This window comes from Nilaparvata lugens, chromosome 12 (genome assembly GCF_014356525.2).
Source record: "Nilaparvata lugens isolate BPH chromosome 12, ASM1435652v1, whole genome shotgun sequence".
NCBI classification, from domain to species: domain Eukaryota; kingdom Metazoa; phylum Arthropoda; class Insecta; order Hemiptera; family Delphacidae; genus Nilaparvata; species Nilaparvata lugens.
Window position 1 is genome coordinate 527,332 of NC_052515.1, and position 26,335 is coordinate 553,666.

A 26,335-nucleotide genomic window follows, 5' to 3' on the forward strand; every position below is an offset into this window, starting at 1 on the left:
ATTTCTGTATTCTAACGACATCATCTCTTTTTTGTTACAGGAATTTTCTGGTGAGTAGGAGCTCTACCAGCGTTACAGAATAACTTGGTTTGTTGGTATAAAACTATATATAAGCTATCAATTCCACTTCATTTATTCACTTCAATATTAACGGAGATAATGGCAGCCTTAGTGATAGGAGACCACTGAAAGTTTGTTGTAGTGCAAACCAAGGCATGCTAATAGAGTCGCCTCAATGATGCAACAATCTCTATTTGTATTGCATGTTAATAGTAAGCGATTTTAGGTCATTTCAAACAATATAGAATAACAAGCAATATGGAGGATATGCAAAGATTGATCCAAAAATTGCATGACAGATGTGGTGAATTTGGTTTGAAATTGAATCTGAAGAAAACCAAATTAATGGTGGTCAGGAAATCCTTGAATAGACAAATTCAGACAAACCTAATGGTGGACGGTACAGTCATAGAGAGGGTCCAAAAGTATAGATATCTGGGGACGTGGGTAGAGGAAAGTGGGGATTCGACGGGAGAGATAAGAAAAAGGATTGAGATGGCCAGATCGACATTTGTAAAAATTAAAAAATTTTTCACGAGCCGGGACATAAATATAGAATTGAAAATGAGGATGTTACGCTGTCACGTGTTTTCCACTCTCTTGTATGGGATGGAATCATGGACCCTCAAAAAGAGCCATATGGATAAGGTGGAAGCCTTTGAGATGTGGTGCTACCGCAGGATGTGGCGGATTCCATGGACGGATAGAGTCACCAACATGGAAGTCCTAGGGAGAATGAAGAAACAATGTGAAATTGTTTACACCAAGAAACAATGTGAAATTGTTTACACCATAAAAAAGAGAAAACTCCTGTATCTTGGACATCTAATGAGAAGCCACAAATATATATCTCTGCAGAATATAGTTCAAGAAAAAATCAGCGGAAAAAGAAGTGTTGGAAGGCGACGTGTTTCCTGGCTTAAAAATTTGAGGGATTGGTTTGACTGCAGCAGCAAAGACTTGTTTCGAGCGGCAGTGAATAAGATCCGGATTGCTGTGCTGATAGCGAGCCTCCGATAGGATAAGCACTAGAAGAAGAAGAAGAATAACATTACATAACCCTCTAAAGGTGGGTCACCAACCACTAAATTTACCATGTCTCAGTTAATATTGGTCTAATCCTAGAAAATCAGGTACCAATCGATAGGTAATTGAATTTACTAAAAAACGTTATTCTTGTGATTTTTTGCAAAACGTACGGTTTCTGAGTTATTTGAGAAACAAAATTTAAAATGGCCGCTATTCAGTTTTATGAATTTGAAAAATTATCATAATTTTTTGTAGCTTTGTCTAGTTGTTGTAAATTATTGTGCACACTTTCAATTTCGTATGTTCGACCATTATTAGGAAAAAAATGAATGAAAAAAGCAAAATGGCCGCTGTGTGAGTAACTGAAGACTTCCGGACAATTTAAATATGATATTTGGACATGTTTTTCACCCAGGAACAATGCTCTAGAGTATTGGTAGAGATTTCGTAAACACCCTGTATATTATTATTATGGACACAAATAAAGACTTTCAATCTAATGTAAAACATCGAGTTATTATGTACAGTGTTAGAATCTATGTAAATACAGTAATAGATGCAATGTATGGATAATAACAATACAATCCATTAGTTAAATCGATCTAGATGACTAAACTTTTGTTAATTGCTGATAATCGACAGTAAGTTTCCAAATCGGAAAAAAACAATTAAATGCAAAATCGTCTATTTACAGTGCACTCTAAACGAAACTTCAAACTCTTTCCATGAAATCAAGGTCCAAAGTTTTCATTTCTACCTCTAGTTGGAATTTAGATTAAGAGTTGGAGATACAGAGTGAGAGAGAATGGGTTTGTGTGAGGGAGAGGGAGAGGAAGAGAAAGATAAAGTGTGTGAGAGAGAGAAAAAGTTAATTGATTACATGCCTTCATTAGAGATACAGAGTGAGAGAGAAAGGGTTTGTGTGAGGGAGAGAACGATAAAGTGTGAGAGAGAGAAAAAGTTGATTGAGATTACATGCCTTCATTAGGTCGGAGTTAGAACTCCAGGTCCTCTCTGTCACATAATAACCCCCAAGATAGATATTCAAGATAGAAAGAAAGATTAAATGAGAGGGAGAGAAAGAGAGAGAGTGAGCAAGAAGGAAAGTGTGAGTGAGAGAAAGTAGAGAGCGTGTGTGAGGAATAAAGTTTAGATTCGTATCGCTAATGTTTTGGAAAGCAATGTAAACTTTAGAGGAACGCAGTTTAAAAGATGGATGTTCTCTGCACAGGGTTTGATCATACACAATCATTCCGATTTGAAAATATTTGCAATACTTGGATTTGGGCATAACCTAAATGTTTGACAACCTATGGAACAAAATGATGAAATAGAAGAAATTTTGGGCGTGTGTCTTCTCTATATTTAGGCTAGGCACACACCAGTTAGTCAAGAGAAGACAAGACATGATCAGACACAATACTTCACATAGTTGCTTATGACGCAACACACTGATTAGTCATTTCAATCAGACTTGTCTTCATAAGCAACTATGTGAAGTATTGTGACTGAACCTGTCTGATCATGTCTTGTCTTACTGGTGTGTGCCTAGCCCAAGTATTTGTTTGTGTAATCCAATGTTATGTTATTGTTTATGTGACATTCAAAGACACAATGAGAATTCCAAATAACCGTGGACCCAATAAATGATGGAAAATGAACCTGATTAATGATAGAAACATTAAGATATACTCAAATATCTAAACCTTTGTTCGGAGGAGAACACAAACATGCTTCAACACCTATGGTGTCTAATTCAGTTTGAAGAAGAAACTCGTGTTTTTCTCCGAAGACAATTTTTCAATATTAAACAAATTTGCGTTTTCTTTACGGATAAATATCACTATATCTCATTTTACACTGTATCATGACATTTTCTGGATAAACAAGAGCTTCGAACTGGAAGAATTCTCACAGTTGTGTTGTGAGTGGTGTTGTGGTACTATTCCTTAATGAAAACACAAGTTTAAATTGTCAACCACTTTTTTATGATAAAAAACTACTCTATTATAGAAGAGTGGTTGAAGATTTAAATTTGCTTTTCATTATAGAAGAATTCTGGTGAGTGGGAGAATGGAATTGATAGATAATTTGAAATTCAAAATGAAAATTGAAATCCAAAATGCATCAGATAGGGTAAGAAGTCAAGAATGGAATGAGTCAAGGGAAAATTGTAGGCCTTACAGTATTGAAGAAGAAAGTTTCAGAAGAAAATGAGAAATAGAAAAATATTATTGGAGCAGAGAAATCAATGGTGATCGTGTATGACTAGCAGGTAACCCGTGCTCCGCAAGGGTCTTGGAACTTGACAAACTGACAACTTTACAAACTGAAATAAATTGAATCTTGGAGAATTCAAGAGAGGTTTACAACCATCCTCGGTGAATTAAGAATCTATTTGCAAAATTTCAAGTTGATCAGTGCAGTAGTTCAGACGTTGTGATGCGTCATTCGTGAATTACCCATCCCGTACGTGTAAATAAGTCAATTTTTTTCTTCATCTTTATCTATTATATAAAAGCGAAATGGCACTCACTCACTGACTGACTGACTGACTCACTCACTCACTCACTCACTCGCAGAACTGAAAATCTACCGGACCAGAAACGTTCAAATTTGGTAGGTATGTTCAGTTGGCCCTTTAGAGGCGCACTAAGAAATCTTTTGGCAATATTTTAACTCCAAGGGTGGTTTTTGAGGGTTTTAAGTTCGTCTTTTAGCATGTATATTCTTCTTCTCCCAATCTCTTAATTATAATTGAAATTTTCATATAGAACTATAATCTAGATAGAGTACCTCTTCGAAACAGTTGTTAACTGGTAACTAAATTAATAATTTTGTCAGGTTTGCATTAAGTTGAGTTGACTTTGTTAGGTTGGCACCAAGTTGAAGATTGAAATGCATTTTATCGCGGAAAAATTGATTGGGCACTGCTACTCCAATCAGAGATATTCCTGAGAATATTATATTACTAGCCGTCAGGCTCGCTTCGCTCGCCATATCCGTTTAGTCTGGACCCCCGACTGGATCGTCCTAACATAATTATGATATAAATGCTCAAATGAAGAATGCAAGCGAGCGAAGCGAGACTGCGAATATCATTCCTGGACGATCCAGTCGGGGGTCCAGGGGGCGGAGCCCCCTGGCTAGACGTATATGGCGGGCGAAGCGAGCCTGACGGCTAGTTATATTCTAAAGTATCAATGTATAATCATAGAATAATTATTGTAGAAGCACAAAAAATTAAGAGTTTTTAAAGATTTCAATTGATCCTTACTCTGAACTGTTCTAACTCGCCTGAATATATCATTTGAGCCGTCAATTGGCCTTACGACTGTCATACTTCAGCCGGGACCGACATAAATCGATGAATGATAATAGGAAGCAGGTAATAAGTGGAAGGGAATTGATTATTGGTATTACTGGAGAAAGAAGTATCCAACAAAGTTACTGATGAGAAAATATACTCTTGAATTGTTGAGAGACATTCAATCCACCAATATACTATTTTGGGAAATCAGCTCCACCAACTGAACGCACCGGAAAGTTTCAGAGACCGAGAGAAGACAAGTTCAAAACAATTATTCGAAGGAAAGCGTGTCAGCGATTAAACCAAATGACTTTTCAAAGTTGCTCGAGATTAAAATAATAAATATCGCTGAGTCGACAATTAAGGAGGTTGTAGTTCCAGTTCTCACCACTGGAGCGCTACGGTCCACGTTTGAATTCGGCGCCGTGTCTTGACAGCAGCAGGTTTTAATCACCTTAAAAAGTGTGGCGTCGCGCTTTATCAAGATCCATTGTTTGAAATTATCTTGCCGTGCCCGCTTTTTCCCGCCCTTGAAAATGCAGACAGGGCGTTCATTGTTCTTGTTTTACTTAGCAATGTCGTCTCAGTTGATTCTTGTTGAATTTCGAGAAATTAAATTTCTTGAATATCGAGAAACTTTCTGAAACTTGAAAATAATCGATTCACTGACCGTAAGGTCTTCGAAAGCTGAAGATTGAGTGAAAATGATTCAAAGAATATGTGACGGTTGCACAAGAATATGTGACGGTTAAATTTTAATCTTGATCAATTCCACGTGAACCAATCAGAGAAGCCGTTTTATCAAGAAGGCCTTCTGTGAATGGTTCTCGTAGTCACGGTTAAAATTTAACCGACTTTTATGCAACCGGGCACATGATGTTGATGAAGTCAATACCACTATATAAAATCAACGTCTCATACTTTCAATTATGGATGAATATCATAACATCTGTCACCATGCTGTCACATTATGAGAATGATGATTCATTGGTTCACATTGGTTTGCTATCCTTGTCTATCATTCGACAAAGCAGATAGCGCTATCCTTCTCTAGCTCCGCAACGTTGCCGGATCGTTCTCACAATGTAGTAATACAATTGGAATTTCATCTCATTGATGGTAATTTGTTATTCAATCATTGAAAAATAGATTCTCTTAACGATTAAAATATGATTAATTCTCCTTAACAACAATATTGATAATTATTATTAAACGGAAATCCAAATTAAATGCAGTAAATCACCCCGAAGATTTCTGCTACTGCAAATATTGACAGCAGGGTAAACAGCTAGATGGAAATTCGATGAACACTACTATTCAAATTTTTTACCCTCTTGTTGATTCAAAGATTATTCGTAAAGAAGCGCTCATCGAATTTCCATCTAGCTGTTTACCCTGTTGTCAATATTTGCAGTAGCAGAAATCTTTGGGGTGAATTACAGCATTTAATTAGGATTTTCGTTTGATAATAATTATTAATTTATTAACATTTGAAAAAAATGCAATATCTCATTAATTTCCGTCTGAAGAATTAATATTCAATATTTATCATATTACATTAGAATATCGGAGACCGAGCTTCGCTCTGGAGTACAAAAGCATAGAAAATTTATTACGAAAGAAGAAATTATAATAACATTCATACAGAAATGTTCTATCTAATCACAGTAAATTCCCAGAGGAATGCAAAAATTTCCCTCACGAAAGCCCAGTTGCACAAAAGCCACTAAGTACCTGATTGAATGATTACAAAAGTTCAACAGCTGAGTCATAATTTTGACACAGTCCCACACACATGAACTCGCTCACTCAATTCCATCACCAACAGACGTCGAAATAATTATTATCATCTGTTTTTCGAAGGATGAATAATAATTATCCTTTTAATGTCCTCCAGTGAGTTTTCCCAGGGATGAGACTTAGTGCAATCGAATCTTTATATTATAAACCTACCATGTTCTGAATTTTGTGAGAAGTTTTTGTGAGAATTTAGAGCCGTTTTCGAGATCCGGTGAAATACAAACATATAAATATCTAAACATCCAAACATCTAAACATCTGAACATATAAAAATCTGAACATATAAACAGAAGTTGCTCGTTTAATAGTATAGAATATTCCGGTATCAGCTATCCTCTATGAAGGCAGTGACAAGGCAGATAATCAGCAAGACTGTTTCTCCTATCTTTCTCCACTGTCTTTAAAACGTGGACCTCACTGTATAGGCTACTCTACCTGAAGTAATCATGTCTCGAGAAATAGCTCTTTACTTTGTACTCTGTCTAGTGTCCTCCTTTCAGCCATTAGTCATCCTTGTGACGTCGCCATCTTTAATAATTCTTAATCGTGACGTCGTCTGAATGAATGACACGGGCACCGGCGTCGGCGTCGGCGTCTCTGCCTCTGCTCGGTTGCTTAGCAACTAAGAGGCGTCGTTGTCTCTGATGTTATTACTCTCAGACAGGACAGTGAATGACAGCTCCTGTGTTGATCATTATAGTCTTTGCCATTATGGCAAAACGATGTTGGTGATGATGATGATGATGATGGGGATGGAGGATAAGGATACAAAGAAGAAGAAGAAGAAGACAGCTGAAGAAGAAGGAGAAGAAGAAAGAAAGATGAAGAAGGAGCAGAAGGATAATCTATTTTTAACTACTAAGAACCGTTTGCACAGTGTAAGTTTAAGTTAAAGAAGCTTAACAAAATCTGGATTTTTTTTGGTTTAAACTAAAATTCCGTTTGCGCAGTATCAGTTTAAACTCTGTATTGAGAAAAAACTCTGGGAGAGTTTAAACCTCCAAAACAGGAGGTTTAAACCAAATAATTTGGATTAACTAGACATCTGTAAGATTTGATGAGGAAACAGCTAATAGTAAATCATTTTTCGACGTTGTTTTTAATGCTTCTGTAGACGATAATAATTATTTAGGTTAAAACTAAAATTCCATTGGCACAGTATCAGTTTAAACTCTGTATTGAATTCAAACGAAAGTTTAAACCTTCAAAGCAGGAGGTTTAAACCAAATAATTTGGATTGACTAGACATCTGTAAGATTTGATGAGGAAACAGCTAATAGTAAATCATTTTTCGACGGTTGTTTTTAATGCTTCTGTAGACGATAATAATTATTTGGATTATAGTGAATCATTATTTGAATGTAAAAAAAATTATAATGGAGGAATTGATGAAAGTTTCCAATGCGATTGATGAAGATGACTGCGAAGAAATGTTGGAACTGAGAAAAATTGGGCAATAAACGAATTATTTAAATTTCTGGGATGATGCCGAATTTTTTTAACGGTTTTGCTTGAGTAAAGCTAGTGCCAATTTAGTATTTGATTAAATAAACCACTTGATAGAAAATAAGACAATTTTTATCAGTGGTCTTTGATTACAAAACATGTTTTCAATAACACATAACTGAGATATTTTGCTTTTGAGAGATTTCTAATAAACGAGGAAGACCGTAGTAGATTTAAGTAGATTTTCATAACAAAATAAGGTTTTTATCTTACATTCTAGAATATATTTTTTGGTGCCAACTAAATATAAGTTTGTTTCTAATAGTGATTAGCATTTCATCATTTTTTGAAGAATTTCTTGATCGCTTTTCACTTTTATTACCGTACAGATTACAGCTCTGTTGATTTTGAACGAGGAAATAGTAGTTCATTCTTGGTTGAAATAATCAATCATATTTTATTCATTGAGCGAAGATATTTCTCAGTACGGTAATAAAATAATCTTATTTCATACTTACTTACTCCTCAGCCCTACAAGTCGCTACAACCCTTGGCCTCCCTCACAAAGCATCTCCATCTCTCCCGATCCTCTGCCTGCCTTTTCCAGTTTCGAACTTCAAGCGTTTTCAAATCCTGCTCTACATCATTAGTCCATCTATTCCCTGACCTTCCTTTTCTTCTATTGTATATTTTTTCCCTCCATATACATTTGGCAATCCTTTCATCACCAATCCATCTAATCCTGCCAGCTTTAATAAATCGGACGATGTCTTCACTCCCCAGGAAGCGCTCAATTTCGCTATTTTTTCTCCTTCTCCAAATTCCATTTTTGTAAACAGGGCCCACTATCCTCCTAATAACCTTTCTTTCAAAGATTCGAAGCCTTTCTGTGTCTCTAGCTGTGAGTATCCAAATCTCAGAGCCATAACATACTAAATCTTATTTCCTACAGTTACCTTGAAAAGTGGCCATTCCTGCACTGATTACAGAACGCAAAGAATCACTTTTCTGCTCTAGTGCGGGAAAAAATTTTTCTGCACTCCAGATTTGCAACATGGCAACACAAAATAGTTGGTGGGTTATATGGAGGATTAGTGCACGAAAACAAAAATTAAGTTGGTAACAATGACTGTGGTTAGATTTAGATAAGAATCATTTCAATGGCTACCCTACATTTATGAAAAAATCCCAATCTAGAAATCCAAAACAAGAATAATGTTTATCTAAATCATAATTAAATAATAACTTCTCATCATTTAATAATAAATAATGTTTATTTTCTATTGACAGTAATAATTATTTCAACTACAAGCAATGAGAAATGTAGCAAACACACATTTTGAAATTTGAATTTTCAGGTTAAATAATTACCGTTTGAAGTCCATGTCAATAAAATTAATAAAATAACATTAGAATATACTACAATAAAATATTTTCTGTTGTCTATGTTATTTTATAAATATTTTTTAGTTTACTTATAGTATTTTTCGGTAGTTCTAGTTAATCATAATTCTAAATATCTAAATACTGTTTTTAGCTGGATGACACGAAGTTAGGTACTATTCTTCCCGCTAGGTCGCGTGCTTGTCGGTTCAGCCATTTTGCAGTCATCCCAACTAGCTATTGGCATGTATTTTGAATGCGAACTTTTTGTTTTATCTGTATTTTTTCTGATTCTTGAATGAATAAAAATGAGAACTTTGGCTGAGAATTTTCAACTTCAATTGGATTATTAATTTTTAAATGAATTAAGGTTGTTATTAATAACAGCATCACACACAAACATTTGATGGATTTCAGCCATCATTTTATCCATAATTACCCACTTTTCATATTCAATGGTAACTGTAGGAAAAATTAAATGTGAAATACGTGCGCAAAGTTCCTCTGCTGCACTCAAGAAGCCATTCCGCCCTCGCCTACGGCTTGGGCGTAAACGTTTCTTTCGGTGCAGCAAACTGTCACTTTGCGCACTAGTTGCACAAATAACTATTTCATAATCAAAATTAAATATTCTGTCAACTAATTATATTTTTTCATCGTTAAGAAAGAATGATCCGGCAACATCTAGAGCTAAAAAATGGTAGCACTATCTGCTTTGTCGAATGATAATGATAGACAAGGATAGCAAAACCAATGTTAATCAAATACTGTCATTATAACGTGGACTTCACAAACATGATATATATTTATTCATTTGGAATATCCTATGGAATGAGTCATCATTATAAGTCTTATAAGTCTTTTTTTGTGAAACAATAAAATTCAATTCAATTCAATTCAATTCGATCATCAGTTTTCGAAGACCTTCACGGTCAGTGATGATGTTGTTGACTATGATTACGATGATGATAATGTTGAAGATGATAACATAGAAGATGAAGATTATGATGATGATCATTAAAGTCCTCAGGACCTAAGGATGATGAAAGCGAAAAATTACCTAGCAACAGCTTATCTGAGAAGTCTCTCTCGTTTTGCAGCACAGTTGATGAAAAGTCCGCCAGGGTTTATTATTTGATCTGAAGAGTTCTGATGACACGGGTCATGATGACTAGAAACGTATATTCAAAACGTTGATTAACCGTCGTTGAATCCTTTACAGGACGTTTCGTTTAGCATTGGACAGTTGGTAGAAGTTGCTGAATAGACGAGTTCTTCAGTGGAATTTTGTTTTGAACTGTCGGCATTCGTTATGAATAGTATCAATACTACCCATCCATGATGACACAGTCTCACTGGATACCTAGGTATTAGAGTGGTGATGAGTAAATAGTGTTGAAGTCATAATGTAGCTCTATCACCTATCTTCAAAAAAAAAACAAGATATTTCAAATCCTCTCTCAGTGAAATTGAGTAGCACATTTCTATTTCAGTGATCATAGAAGAAGTGTAGAAGAAGCTTCATCAGATATTAAGCGAAATTTCACGATAAGTTATTTCCCCGTGCATATCTCAAAAAATATGTTATCTGATTTAATATAATATAATGAGAAGTCAAAAGGTTTATACTCGAATTTTAACTTATTAATATAATAGGAGGTCAATATGAGATTTATACTTCTTCATAGATAAATATTGTTCAATATTATGGTACTGTAAAATGTTTCATCTATATGTTTCTTGTTCCTCCACTAAGAGTTTTTACTCTTCTTCGAGTTAATTGACATTCAATACAAAAATTGGAGAATGATGAGTTGAAACTGAGGGAAATTTTTGCATTCCTCTGGGAATTAATCTTAATCAACTCTGTGATTGGATAGAACATTCCTGTATGAACTATGAATGTTATTATAATTTCTTCTTTCGTAATAAATGTCTTATGCCTTTGTACTCCAGAGCGAAGCTCGGTCCCCGATAATACTCATATATTCTTTTCCTACAGTTACGTTGAAAAGTGGCCATTGCTGCACTGATTACAGAACGCAAAGAATCACTTTTCCGCTCTAGTGCGGGAAAAATTTTTCTGCACTCCAGATTTGCAACATGGCAACGCAAAATACTTAGTAGGTTATATGGAGCAACAGTGCAGCAAAATCAAAATGAAGTTGGTAACAGTGACTGCTGTGGCTGCTATAGTGAGCAGAGGTGCAACCAAGCACAACGCGCTAATTATTATTCATTATATATTATAACCAAGGACAACGAGGACTTTAGGATTTTAGGATTAAGGTTTTTATCAATAATAAAATTACACGGAAAAACATTTGATGAATTTCAGGCAATTTTACCCATAATTACCCACTTTTCATATTCAATGGTAACTGTAGGAAAAACTTAATGTGAAATACGTGCGCAAAGTTCCTCTGCTGCACTCAAGAAACCATTCCGCCCTCGCCTACGGCTCGGGCGTGAACGTTTCTTTCGGTGCAGCAAACTGTCACTTTGCGCACTAGTTGCACAAATAACTATTACATTATAGCAAGGCATCTAGAATACAGCTGGTATAGAATACAGAATACATAGTATTCTAGGCACATTGCATTGGATTTTCTGCAAGACAATCTGGAAATTTAAGTTATTCAACTACAAAGTTCAGTCAAGGGAATTTACACGCTACAACGCGATTTTAATTGAATCTTCAATAGCATTTTAATGTTATCTTCAGACCAATTAGTTCAATGAGCACATCACGGCGTCTTGAAATCTCAAAGACTTTAATACTTTGGAGCCTCAATCTCTTAAGGTGCTTACATATTTACGCGCCGCGAACATGAGCAATTCACTTCTAATCAGCTGATGCAAAGCTTTTTATATCTGTATCTTACCGTTTCTTTAAAAATACAGATATAGTCAGCTGATTAAAAGAGAATTGCTCATGTTCGCGGCGCGTATATATGTACGCACCTCTAGAAATGGACCTTGAGTCAAAGCTCGAAGGAAACTAGCTAAGTTTCAATACTTAATATTCATAAGCAATATAATTCATAAGTATTGTTCAATTTAGCCTGCTACAAATCTGATACAGTCTATGAAAATGAAAATGAGTCTGGAAACGAAAATTGAATGGAAAATTCAATGAGTTTTCAAATGTAAACGACGGCATGTTTTGATGTGTAACAACACAGAAACTTTCTAACCATATTTAGAATACTTGGGCGTGTCCATTCTCGGACAATGGCAGTAGAGCTAAGCGTCGTTCATTGGTCAACATCTAATGGCCAATCGTAGAGCTTCACCCACAATATATTCTGCTGCTCAATTTTTCAGCTTTCAGTTTACTAGAGATTGATGATGGTGTAACAACCGAAAATAGTATCTGAAATTGATTTAGAATGAATAATGACTTCCATTCAACTTTCGTGAAAATTTCATTACATAAAAACTGGTATGATATTTTCATAGTCGGCTGTTTTCTCCATGGCAAAGTGCCGTTTGGAGGACTGAAATTATTGTTTTACTAGCCGTCAGGCTAGCTTCGCTCGCCATATCCATCTAGCCAGGGGCCTCCGCCCCCTGGACCCCCGACTGGATCGTCCAAAAATGATATCAGCGGGCTCGCTTCGCTCGCCTGCATGTAGACCTTAGCGGAACCTCTGTACCGAATTTGAAGGTATTATGTCAATTTGATCACGAAAAACACCTGTTACTATATCGGCGTATCTTTGGCGAACAAAATTCTTCCACCTCAGCTAAACCTGTGTACTGAATTTTTTTAATATATTTCCATCAATTATTGAAAAAGGTTAGGAAACGCAGAAAATCTGAGAAAACGCTTATTTTGGCTAATTGGATAAATTGGTATTTTGGAGGTCCTGGATAAATGCATTTCAATCTTCAACTTGGTGCCAACCTAACAAAGTCAACTCAACTTAATGCCAACCTGACAAAAGTATTTTTTTACAGAACAATAAAATTCATGGAATTCTTCATATCAAAAAGATACTTATGAGCATTGATTGGTTTCAACTCCTAATGATATACTGAAAAACGAGTTATGGTACCATCCATTTTACCAGTGATGAATTGCAAAAAAATCAATGTAACTTATAAAAATCTGAACTCTCCGACTTTTTCCATATTCTTCTTCATCTAAAAACGACTAATTAGCACGAAATGACCCAATCTGACAGCCAGGAGAGCTACAAAACAGCACCCAATCCGACTTTAATGATGAGACCTTATCCAAAATGATATTCTCCCTAAACTGGTTAATTTATCTGAGAACATTTCAACGAGATTCACCCCCAAATGCCAGCATTAGTTAAATGGGAAACGTGGATGTAACCCTTACACGAACACTGACAGTTTAAAGTTTTAGTCTGTCTAGGTGAGTTATTTGGCGCTCAAATTGTAATGAACATCACCAGCCAGTTAGTTTTAATTTGCTCGTTTTCTGGATGCACCGTTTCTCGACTACTCGATTAGTCGCTAAATCACTTGCTCGATTACTAATTACTCGTTTAGTGGAGTTCACCGCGGTTTCTGCCACAGCAAGAGAGGCGTGTTAATAGGGGTGGCTTTTTGTGCGGCACTGAAATAAATGGCAGTTTTCAGACGGTGGTGAGGTTGGGAGTGCTGGATAAATAGTTTAAAGTTTGCTGTTGGAATAATTTATAGTTTTGCTAGATGGATAATGCAGAAATGTTTCAGTGTTTAATGTTGAATATCGGGGCACCGAGCTTTGCTCGTTATTTATTTATTGATAAACAGAACTCAATTCTTCAAAATGATTGGGGAAGGACAAACGGGCACAGCCCAAAACTGTTTCCTCCCCGAATTTTGATTTATACACTATAAATATTCCAAGAAGTAGGTTATGTTCCATGCACTTGAATTCAGGTGAAATTTTCAGTCCAAATATTTTAAAACGTAAAAGTTATAATTTAGATTGTTTACATACCAAATTGAATAACAAAATAACACTCACTAATCACTTAGAACTGTAAAATAATGATTAACTTTGAATATTATGATTTACACCATCTCATGTGAACAAATCAGATTACTGTATTTTGATCGAGTCAATTAAAATTTCTAGATTTCTCGGGAGGTACGGTAAGCTAATTGATTACACAGCTGATCTCCCACACAGGCACACGCATCTTCTGTTATCGACAGACGACGAAATCATCATCTGCTTTTCCAAGGATGAATTATCCTTCTCATGTCCTTCAGCGAGTTTTCCCAGAGATGAGACCTAGTGCAATCGAATTTTGATATCATAAACCTACTATGTTCCAAATTTCGTGAAATCGTTAGAGCCGTTTTCGAGATCCGTTGAACATTAATAACCATATAACCAGATAACCAGATAGCCAGATAACCAGATATAAGAATAGAAAAATAGCAAAATAAAAACAGATATACAGAAATTGCTCGCTTAATATAATAGGATACAATTAGTATTTCATGTAAGACATGAAGAGAAGAGTTTTGAAATGAAAATCACAGTTTTGGTTTCCCCTTTTTTCCTTTAAGATTTGAGAGAAGAGATAAATATATGGAATAAATACAAGGAAAAAGTATATTCCTTCTAAGTTAACTGGTTTATGTGAGTGTATGTAATTCCAGCTAGAATTTCTCAGATTTAGTCTGCTGTTCGTATCTATTGCAACTCATAGTCTATTATTTGCAGTTCATATTTTGATAACTATAACATTTTTCCTTCTTCTCTTCTTTCTCTCATTCTCCTCCTTCTTCACATTCTTCTCAGCATCTACTATCACCCCTGAATTTCATCTCCTTTATCTCTGACAACTTCAGATATTCGCCACAGATTTGCGGATACAAGAGAACGTTCCAGATTATTGTTGGATATCTTGAACATTTCGAGGCCCGCTCACTAATGGAAAGCAGTGAACGAGATACAAAAGACTCGGAATGAGAGTTTAGTGCTCGGAATTAGAGTAGAAATGTTTCGAGACCATCATACAAACCGACTCAGGGAATTGTTGATCGTGCAAAAAGAACAAGAGATATTTCGGTTAAAACATTTCAGGAAAATGAAGAGCGCATTATGCGCCTCCTCCTCCTCCTTTTCCTCCTTCTCCTCCTCCTCCTCCTCCTTCTTCTTCTTCTTCACCTCCTTCCCGTCATCGTACTCTTCCGCCACCCACTATCCTCCTTTTCTCCTTCAGCATTCTCTGGCAATAATTGCTACTCTTGATTCTCAGTTTTCTCCTTCTCTTCGTTTCTTTCTCCTCTTAATTCTTTTTTTTTCTAATCCTACCATCTTTCTAAGCTATATGATCATCCATCTCTTTCCCTTCCGCAACATACTTCTACAATTTATCCTCTTCTTCCTCTCTCTCCTCTTTTTCCAGTTTTCTTCCTGTTTTTCTTCTTCTACCCCCTCCTAATACTTTTTACTTCATTCTTTCTTTCTAATCCTTAGATCCCCATAAGCTATATTGTTATTCTCTTTTTTCCTCAACATTCTCTAGACCCCTTTGGTTCCTTTTAGGTGTGTTCACATATAAAGAGAAGCAAAACGTGTGAATAATCTTAGAAGAACAAAAGCGATCATTTATCTTCTCAGCAAAGTTGAATCATTTAGAAAGAATATCATTGGTTTTAAGGAGTATGATCACACATTGAATGAACGGAAACGTGTGAATACTCTAATAAGGGCTAATAGTATTCTTTCTCTATTCAATAATGCTGAATTATCTAGAAAGAATATCATTGGCTCTTATGAGTATCTTCACACATTGAATGAATAGCAGCTTGTTAATACTCCCATGAGAACAAAACATTCTATCTTTTCCTCCACAAAAATGCAGGAATGAATTGGAAAAATAATACAATTGGTTCTTATGAGAGTTTTTACACATTCACAGAATGGAAAAGTGTTAATACTCGAATGTAATATTAAGTAATAAGTAATAGTAATAAGTAATAGAAGTGTAATACTGAATTCAAATCGTAGCTTCTTCCTCTACAGAAAGGCTGAGATTGATTCGAAAGAAAGACTTATGGAAAAAATCATTTAAGCAGTTTGAAAAGCATTAGTTCTTATGGATGTGTCTACACATTGACCGATAAAACCCATCGGAACACTCTCATAAGTACCAAAGTTATAAGAATGAAAAATCATTTGTTCTAATAGAAGTGCTCACACATAGACAGAAAGGAACAGTGTGAACACTCTCATAAGTACCAAAGTTATAAGAATGAAAAATCATTTGTTCTAATAGAAGTGCTCACACATAGACAGAAAGGAACAGTGTGAACACTCTCATAAGTACCAATGGTATCCTTTTCCAGAAATCCAGAATCCAATGCAAAGCACAGGACTTCAATGGCGCCACAAACAACTAATTATCGTGCAAGTGTGAACGGCTAGATTTGAAACTACGCGTCCTAAACGATCCACATGACTATTCATCCCAATGCTTGCATATGAGAGCTGACACACACAACGTGACTTCGATCAATAATTCATGGCCAAATTACACATTCAGAAACCACCATATATAAATTACACATTCAGATCACATGTGAGTGTGGTAGCCCATACATCCACTATGGACTGGCAGAGTGCTGCCCATGCTACTAATGCCGGCACAGCTCTTCAGCTTTGAATTTAGCGGAACGTCAAAACCAGAAATCGATGACACTAGGAGGTCGCTATGCTATTATTAACATGAACAACACAGCATAACTCATAAACATACAAAGTGGGGACCCCGATAATGGCAGTGAAGAAAGATAGAAGAACAACGTTGCTGATCCTCTGTCTTGTCAATGCCTTCTATAAACGGTATGTGATACAATTTTATTGAGATAATATCAACTATTCATAATCGTTTAAAATGATCATTTTTATTAAGCAAAAAATATATATTTTTCCTACAGTTACCTTGAAAAGTGACCATTTCTGCACTGATTGCAGGCCGCAAAGAATCACTTTTCCGCACTAGTGCGCAAAGTGAGTACTTTGCGTACTCCAGATTTGCAGCATGACAACAAAAAATAGTTAGTAGGTTATATGGAGCACCAGTGCAGCAAAATAAAAATTAAGTTGGTAATACTCATAGTGAGGCCCACGTTATAATGGCAGTGGAGAACAGTGTTGCCTTGCCATTATGTGCCTTGATTATAGTCATTTCAATGCTAACATAACATAAACCCCCTTCAAGCAGTCACATAAATTTTCAATTGAATTACTAAGCATTATAATTCAAGTATTATCATTAAATTTTGAAAAAATTGAGGTTTTTATTAATAATAAAATTACACAGAAAAACATTTGATGGATTTCAGGAAATTTTACCCATAATCAACCACTTCTCTGATTCAATGGTAACTGTAGGAAAAATTTAATGTGAAATACGTGCGCAAAGTTCGTTTGCTGCACTCAAGAAACCATTCCGCCCCTGCCTACGGCTCGGGCGTAAACGTTTCTTTCGGTGCAGCAAACTGTCACTTTGCGCAATAGTTGCACAAATAACTATTTCAATCATATCATAATGAATTTACATATCTTAATGATGATATATTTTGTTAATTAAATATTAATTCTACATTGTTAAAAGACGATCTAGCAATAGAACAAAGCGAGAATGAGGCGGCTTAACAGTTCATTTAGTTTAAAATAATAAATTATATTTTATGAAGCAATAAATTATATTCTCCAATAATTCAATAATGAATTTTCATAATCAAAATGAAATATTTTGATAAATTGTTAATTCTACATTGTTAGAAAACGATCTGGCAACAGAGCTAAGCGAGTAAGAGATAGCGCTATCGGCTTTGTTGAATGATAGACAAGGATAGTAATGCCATTGCTAATCAAACACTGCCATTATAATGTGGACCTCACTGTAGGTGGTCACTCCTATGTTTTAATGAGTTCTATGCTATGATTAACATCAACAACAGATCATAAATCATAAACATACAAAGTGGGGACCCCGATAATGGCAGTGAAGAAAGATAGAAGAACAACGTTGCTGATCCTCTGTCTTGTCAATGCCTTCTATAAACGGTATGTGATACAATTTTATTGAGATAATATCAACTATTCATAATCGTTTAAAATGATCATTTTTATTAAGCAAAAAATATATATTTTTCCTACAGTTACCTTGAAAAGTGACCATTTCTGCACTGATTGCAGGCCGCAAAGAATCACTTTTCCGCACTAGTGCGCAAAGTGAGTACTTTGCGTACTCCAGATTTGCAGCATGACAACACAAAATAGTTAGTAGGTTATATGGAGCACCAGTGCAGCAAAATAAAAATTAAGTTGGTAATACTCATAGTGAGGCCCACGTTATAATGGCAGTGGAGAACAGTGTTGCCTTGCCATTATGTGCCTTGATTATAGTCATTTCAATGCTTACATAACATAAACCCCCTTCAAGCAGTCACATAAATTTTCAATTGAATTACTAATCATTATAATTCAAGTATTATTATTAAATTTTGAAAAAATTGAGGTTTTTATTAATAATAAAATTACACAGAAAAACATTTGATGGATTTCAGGAAATTTTACCCATAATCAACCACTTCTCTGATTCAATGGTAACTGTAGGAAAAATTTAATGTGAAATACGTGCGCAAAGTTCGTTTGCTGCACTCAAGAAACCATTCCGCCCCTGCCTACGGCTCGGGCGTAAACGTTTCTTTCGGTGCAGCAAACTGTCACTTTGCGCAATAGTTGCACAAATAACTATTTCAATCATATCATAATGAATTTACATATCTTAATGATGATATATTTTGTTAATTAAATATTAATTCTACATTGTTAAAAGACGATCTAGCAATAGAACAAAGCGAGAATGAGGTGTGTAGGCGGCTTAACGGTTCATTTACTTTAAAATAATAAATTATATTTTATGAAGCAATAAATTATATTCTCCAATAATTCAATAATGAATTTTCATAATCAAAATGAAATATTTTGATAAATTGTTAATTCTACATTGTTAGAAAACGATCTGGCAACAGAGCTAAGCGAGTAAGAGATAGCGCTATCGGCTTTGTTGAATTATAGACAAGGATAGTAATGCCATTGCTAATCAAACACTGCCATTATAATGTGGACCTCACTGTAGGTGGTCACTCCTATGTTTTAATGAGTTCTATGCTATGATTAACATCAACAACAGATCATAAATCATAAACATACAACATCAATACCTATATAGTGAGGTCCACGTTATAATATATGTATATTAGCCGGTAGGCTCGCTTCGCTCGCCTTATCCGTCCAACCAGGGGGCTCCGCCCCCTGGACCCCCGGGAAAATCGTCCAGAGATAATTTGATTTAGTTTTCTTCCTGGTGACTCTTGACAGAGTATAAAAAATCGTCAAGAAGGTCTATTTGTAAAAAAATAGAAGATCAGAAGGCTCGCTTCGCTCGCCTGCATTTCCCATTTGGGCTTTCTTCTTTCCGTAAAAAAGTCGAGAGAGACTTTCAGGCTCGAAAACTCCAGGGAACGCAAGGAAAACGCAGTAAAGCCGCCCATCTTGGGCGTATCTTTGGCGTAATTTTGAGTCCTCTCAAGAATAAATTTCTAGACCTTTGCTGAACGTGTGTACAAAATTTGAACATTATCTGTCAATAGGTTCTTTAGGATTTCTAGACCCTCTACTTGCTGAACTTCTGTACTAAATTTGAATACTATCTATCATTAGGTTCATTAAAAGAACCTGGATCTATATGTGATAAGTTCTTAATAGTGTGTTTGTCGTCTCGGTCTCAAAATATTATAGTTTTTTTCAAAGTCTGGAATTTTCTGAATATTTGTAATTGATTTAATTCAGTTTAGGAGTTTTTTTTAATTAAAAAATGATTTTTGTGTGTTTTGAATTGTAAATTGAGTGTGTAACTGAAGAATGTTGAAGTGACACATAACCTAGATGCATTTGGACTGTTGTATAAATAAGAATGGGAACCGTTTTGGGCTTATAAGCCTGTGGTGTTTTTCTGTAAGTTGTGTGATTCTGAATGATTAAATAAATGAATAAAAGTTCTAGAAAACGCAGGAAAAACACTCAAAAACCGCCGATCTTGTGCTGAACTTACGCGTCTTGACTTTAGGGGAAACTTAATTTCCATCACAACATTTTTACACCTCAGATTAGCCTGTGTACAAAATTTGAACATTTTCTGCCAATTAGTTCTTGAAGAAGCTGAGAAAACGCAGAAAACCGCAGATTTTGGGCGTTTGGAACTTTTTTCAAATCCGTTCTTAGTGCGCCTCTAGATGGCCATCTTAGCAAACTTGCCAAATTTGAATCTATTTGGTCCAGTAGATTTTTAGCTCTGTTGATTATGAATGAATGAGTGAGTGAATGAATCAGTGACATTTCGTTTTACATAATATCTATATATTACATAGATATGCTACAACTAACATCAACAACAAAACATGACTCATGAACATAGAACATCAGAACTTTTTTGACGTGTCCCAGTGGGCTTTACTTTAGTGATCCTTTTTATGGACCTAATTAATTAGAATACTAGCATACTTCAATACTAAATCAATACTCACATAACACAAAATCCACATACTCCACATAATCCATATAGCCCCGCTATAATCATTTATGTATTAGACTGTGCGGTATATAATGTGATAATACATAATAAATAACATGACCGTGAAAGGTATATGATAAAGCATTGCCAGGTGGACGACCATGAGAGGTGAATCTAATAAAATGGATGATTGATTTATACATACTAATCGTGCTGATGACAGTAATAATTAATTACCGGTACACAATTCACTAATTAACTGGAGTATATGTTCTCGTTTTCGTTGTTGTATTTGCATAAACGGGAATATTCATTCGATTCTCGATCGGTAATTTAAGGTGAAGTTGATTCAGAACTATGAATTATTTGATTATGGAAAAAATGAGTAGGAATACTATACGAGAGGAGAGGGAAGAGTGGAGAAGGAGATTGATTGATTGATTGCCTTTATTAGGGCGGAATTAGGACTCCTGGTCCTCTCTGCCACACAACCCTTTACAGAAGAAGACAAATTTACATAAGAAAAGAAAAAAATAGATTACATATTATGTAATAAGATTACATAAGATCAATATATAAGAAAATAAAACTATTAATCAAAATACAACAACATATAATAAAAGAGAATTTTAAACTTTATTTATTTATACAATTGGAAACAATATTTCAAATTCCACTAGATAAATCTATAGGAAAACCTATCAGAAATGAAGATCTAATCAAGTTGCCATTCACTCACACATGCACACAGAACAACCCTAAAAATAAAGATTTTACAAAGTATAATAATTATCAAAACAATATAATATATTGTTAATATTATTAAGATGAAATATTTTTGTATCTGTAGTTGCATAAAAGGTGGAAATGAGTTAAATTCATGTAGTTTGATACAATGTAAATAGACAATAAAAATAAAGCTGAACCCGACCCAAGCCTAATCTGCGCCACCAGATCCCAGCCAATTCAATACTGCCGCGCCAAACAGAGCTCGATCGCCAATACTCTTCACAGTTGGAGGCAACAGATTCCAGATCCGACAAGCTGATACATGGAATGATTTATTATACATAGATGTTCTATGATTAAGGAGAAGGAGAAGGAAAAGAGAAAGAACAAGATGGGAAAGAAGAACAAAAAGAAGAAGAAGAAGAAAAATAATATGGAGTAGTGGGAATAGTAGATGATGACGAATTTCTATTGAATAGTATTTTTCAATATTGTGCTGGGTTTCTATGACGTTGTAAGTACTGCTATCTGGTGTCTAGCCTCTCCAGAAGTCTAACCAATCAGAAGCAAGTAGGCTTGTGAACGTTCACGCCCATCTCACACTATTGTGACAGAATGACGTAGTAAGTGCTATCATCTACCGGCTGCTTTTCCAACCTAATCCACGAGATCCACGTTATAATATAACTAGCCGTCAGGCTCGCTTCGCTCGCCATATCCGTCTAGTCAGGGGGCTCCGCCCCCTGGACCCCCGACTGGATCGTCCAGGAATGAGATCAGCAGGCTCGCTTCGCTCGCCTGAATTTTTCATTTGAGCATTTTTATCATATGTTAGGACAATCCAGTCGGGGGTCCAGACTATACGTCTGGCTAAACGGATATGGCGAGCGAAGCGAGCCTGACGTCTAGTAATATAATATTCCCAGGAATAGCTCTGATTTAAGTAGCAGTGCCCAATCAATTTTTCCGCGATAAATGCATTTAAATCTTCAACTTGGTGCCAACCTTACAAAGTCAACTCAACTTAATGCCAACCTGACAAAATTATTAATTTAGTTGCCAGTTAACAACACTGTTCCGAAGAGGTACTCTATCTAGATTATAGTTCTATAGTAACATATGATATGGAAATTTCAATTATAATTAAGAGATTGGGAGAAGAAGAATATACATGCTAAAAGACGAACTTTAAACCCTTAAAAACAACCCTTAGAGTTAAAATATTGCCAAAAGATTTCTTAGTGCACCTCTAAAGGGCCAACTGAACATACCTACCAAATTTGAACGTTTTTGGTCCGGTAGATTTTTAGTTCTGCGAGTGAGTGAGTGAGTGAGTGAGTCAGTCAGTCAGTGAGTGAGTGCCATTTCGCTTTTATATATATAGATTACAGTATTTGATTAAAATTGGCGTTGTTATCCCCGTCCATTATCCGACAAATAGGATAGCGTTATCCTCTCTAGCTCCGCTATGTTGCCAGATGTTTTTTTAAGAATGTAGAAATTTGATTGATTATTATTACTATTAGCGTATGGCTTTGAATGGTGGGGAGACCCAAGGGTAGTTCCACCTCGCCGTATATAGTCCAAAGTTCCCTAATGGGAAACCGGACACTGATGTTATAGTCAGCACAATACTTCAAATTTACACTTTTCACTTCAGAATAAAGTTCATTTTGATGTTAAAAAGTCCAAACATATACAAAACCGGAACAAAACACAAAAGCACTCAGCCAAATTTGGAAAATATAGAATTTAAACAATAAATTTAGAGCCGAAAATTTTTAGCACGTAACAATTTTGACATGGAAACGTGATATGATTGATTAACAAAATATGCAATCTTAATAATCATGAAATTCTATTATTTGATTATTGGTGGAATATCTTATTTATTTATTTATTCACATTGTGTACAAATACTTAATATGAGGAAAGGCACAACAGGCTCATGCCCAAAACTGTCCCATTTACAATTTATAGGTACTACACTGTCCAAGTCAAAATGTTGGTTATGTCACTTTCACTTTTCAAAATACAATTTATACTCTTCAATACTTAGATAAGATAGATACTATTAGAGTCTGAAATTAAAAAATCTAGAACAGTAACTTAATAATTATTTAAAAAGTTTAAATTTTGAATGAAACTAGAATTTTTTTATTTAAAAACTTTACACTTTACGTTAGAAGGAATTGTGCGCCCGAGATGCACACATTTGGGGCATTCGCAGGGGTCAACCAAGATGCAGTTTAATTATAGGTATATTAATCTATCTATATATATAAAAGCGAAATGGCACTCACTCACTGATTGACTGACTGACTCACTCACTCACTCACTCACTCACTCACTCGCATAACTAAAAATCTACCGGACCAAAAACGTTCAAATTTGGTAGGTATGTTCAGTTGGCCCTTTAGAGGCGCACTAAGAAATCTTTTGGCAATATTCCAACTCTAAGGGTTGTTTTTAAGGGTTTAAAGTTCGTCTTTTAGCATGTATATTCTTCTTCTCCCAATCTCTTAATTATAATTGAAATTTACATATCATATGTTACTATAGAACTATAATCTAGATAGAGTACCTCTTCGAAACAGTTGTTAACTGGCAACTAAATTAATAATTTTGTCAGGTTGGTATTAAGTTGAGTTGAATTTGTTAGGTTGGCACCAAGTTGAAGATTTAAATGCATTTATCGCGGAAAAATAATTGATTGGGCACTGCTACTTGAATCCTGGGAATATTATATTACTAGCAGTCAGGCTCGCTTCGCTCGCCATATACGTTTAGCCAGACGCTTAGTCTGAACCTCCGACTGGATTGTCCTAACATATGATAAAAATGCTCAAATGAAAAATGCAGGCGAGCGAAGCGAGCCTGCTGATCTCATTCTTGGACGATCCAGTCGGGGGTCCAGGGGGCGGAGCCCCCTGGCTAGACGTATATGGCGAGCGAAGCGAGCCTGACGGCTAGTTCTATATACAATTAAGCCTCAATTATATCTTGACGAATAAAATATAATTGACAATTTTAGAATGAACATCAATATCACATCTGATATACGGGTATCAGCTATACTCTACAAAAGGCAAGGAAGAGAATGTACCATGTGGAAACATAATTAATTTACAAAATATTCAATCTCAGTTATGAGAATCAATTATTTGATCATTAGTAGATAGAATTTCGTGGCAGTTTTAAGAATATTAAATTCAAAGTATAACTGAATTTTTCGAGCAGTGATTCCGGACTATTGAACAACTTGAATTCAAAAAGTTGACCTTAACCTGAAACTTTTCACAGGATCCTCCAGAAAGCTCGAAATTTATTTTACATTGTTGGAGAACGATCTGGAAACATTTCGGAGCTGAAAAGAAATAGCGTTACCTGCTTTATCGAATGATAGACAAGGATAGCAACACCAATGTTAATCAAATACTGCAATTATAACGTGGACCTCACTATACAAGAAGAACAACATGATACAGTATCAAACCAATATGTTACATATCATCACAACTTGATACACAACTATGATTTGATAAGTTCGCCATCTGCTTTGTCGAATGATGGACAAGGATAGCAACACCAATGTTAATCGAATACTGCCATTATAACGTGGACCTCACTATAGAACAAGAACGACATGATACTGTATCTAACCAATATGTTACATATCATCACAACTTGATACACAACTATGATTTGATACGTTCGCTATCTGCTTTGTCGAATGATGGACAAGGATAGCAACACCAATGTTAATCGAATACTGCCATTATAACGTGGACCTCACTATAGAACCAGAACAAACCAATATGATACAGTATCATCTCAACTTGATACACAACACTATGATTTGACACGTTTGCCATTTGCCTTGTCTAATGATGGACAAGGATAGCAACACCAATGTTAATGAAATACTGCCATTATAACGTGGACCACACTATAGAACAAGAACAACATGATACTGTATCTAACCAATATGATACATATCATCACAACTTGATACACAAGACTGTGATTTGATATGTTCGCTATCTGATTTGTCGAATGATAGACAAGGATTGCGACACCAATGTTAATCAAATACGGCCATTATAACGTGGACCTTACTATAGAACAAGAACAAACCAATATGATACAGTATCATCTCAACTTGATACACAACTATGATTTGATACATTCGCTATCTGCTTTGTCGAATGATAGACAAGGATAGCAACACCAATGTTAATCGAATACTGTCATTATAACGTGGACCTCACTATAGAACAAGAACGACATGATACTGTATCTAACCAATATGATACATATCATCACAACTTGATACACAACACTATGATTTGATACGTTCGCTATCTGATTTGTCGAATGATAGACAAGGATTGCGACACCAATGTTAATCAAATACTGCCATTATAACGTGGACCTCACTATAGAACAAGAACAACATGATACAGTATCATCTCAACTTGATACACAAGACTATGATTTGGTACGTTCGCCATCTGCTTTGTCAAATTATATACGAGGATAGCAACACCAATGTTAATCAAATACTGTAATTACAACGTAAACCTCACTATAGAAATACATCAATCATATATTATTAAAATACTTAGAACACTCTATTGTGTTCACTTCCAGAACACTCTAGAAGGCCTTTGGATAAGACTGCTTCTCTGATTGGTTCTCGTGAAATTAATCAAGTATCATCCCAAATTGATACACAACACCAGAATTAGGTACACGACTTCCAAACTTTGAATGAATTCTACAAACCATGGAATATCTTCTAATTTTTGACCGAGCGAAGTGAGGTCTAAGATTCAAGTCGACGGTTTGGCATTTCTCTTAATGTTTGAATTTTTAAATGTTTATATGTTGCGCATTTACGGCGAAACGCGGTAATAGATTTTCATGAAATTTGACAGGTATGATCCTTTTTTAATTGCGCGTCGACGTATATACAAGGTTTTTGGAAATTTTGCATTTCAAGGATAATATA

General features: G+C 35.4%; 1 protein-coding gene across 6 annotated transcripts in view; it reads left to right on the plus strand.

Moving 5' to 3' along the window:
• The window catches only part of LOC111051590 (prothoracicostatic peptides), a 276,122-nt gene that overhangs the window by 122,942 nt on the left and 126,845 nt on the right, over positions 1–26,335 (plus strand). For 3 of the 6 annotated variants that reach the window (XM_039438592.1, XM_039438598.1, XM_039438595.1), the window contains exon 2: positions 41–50. The exons of the other annotated variants lie outside the window; for them this stretch is intronic. The gene's annotated coding sequence lies outside the window, so the exon portion shown is untranslated. The remainder of the gene's footprint in view (positions 1–40; positions 51–26,335) is intronic. 6 annotated transcript variants of the gene reach the window in all.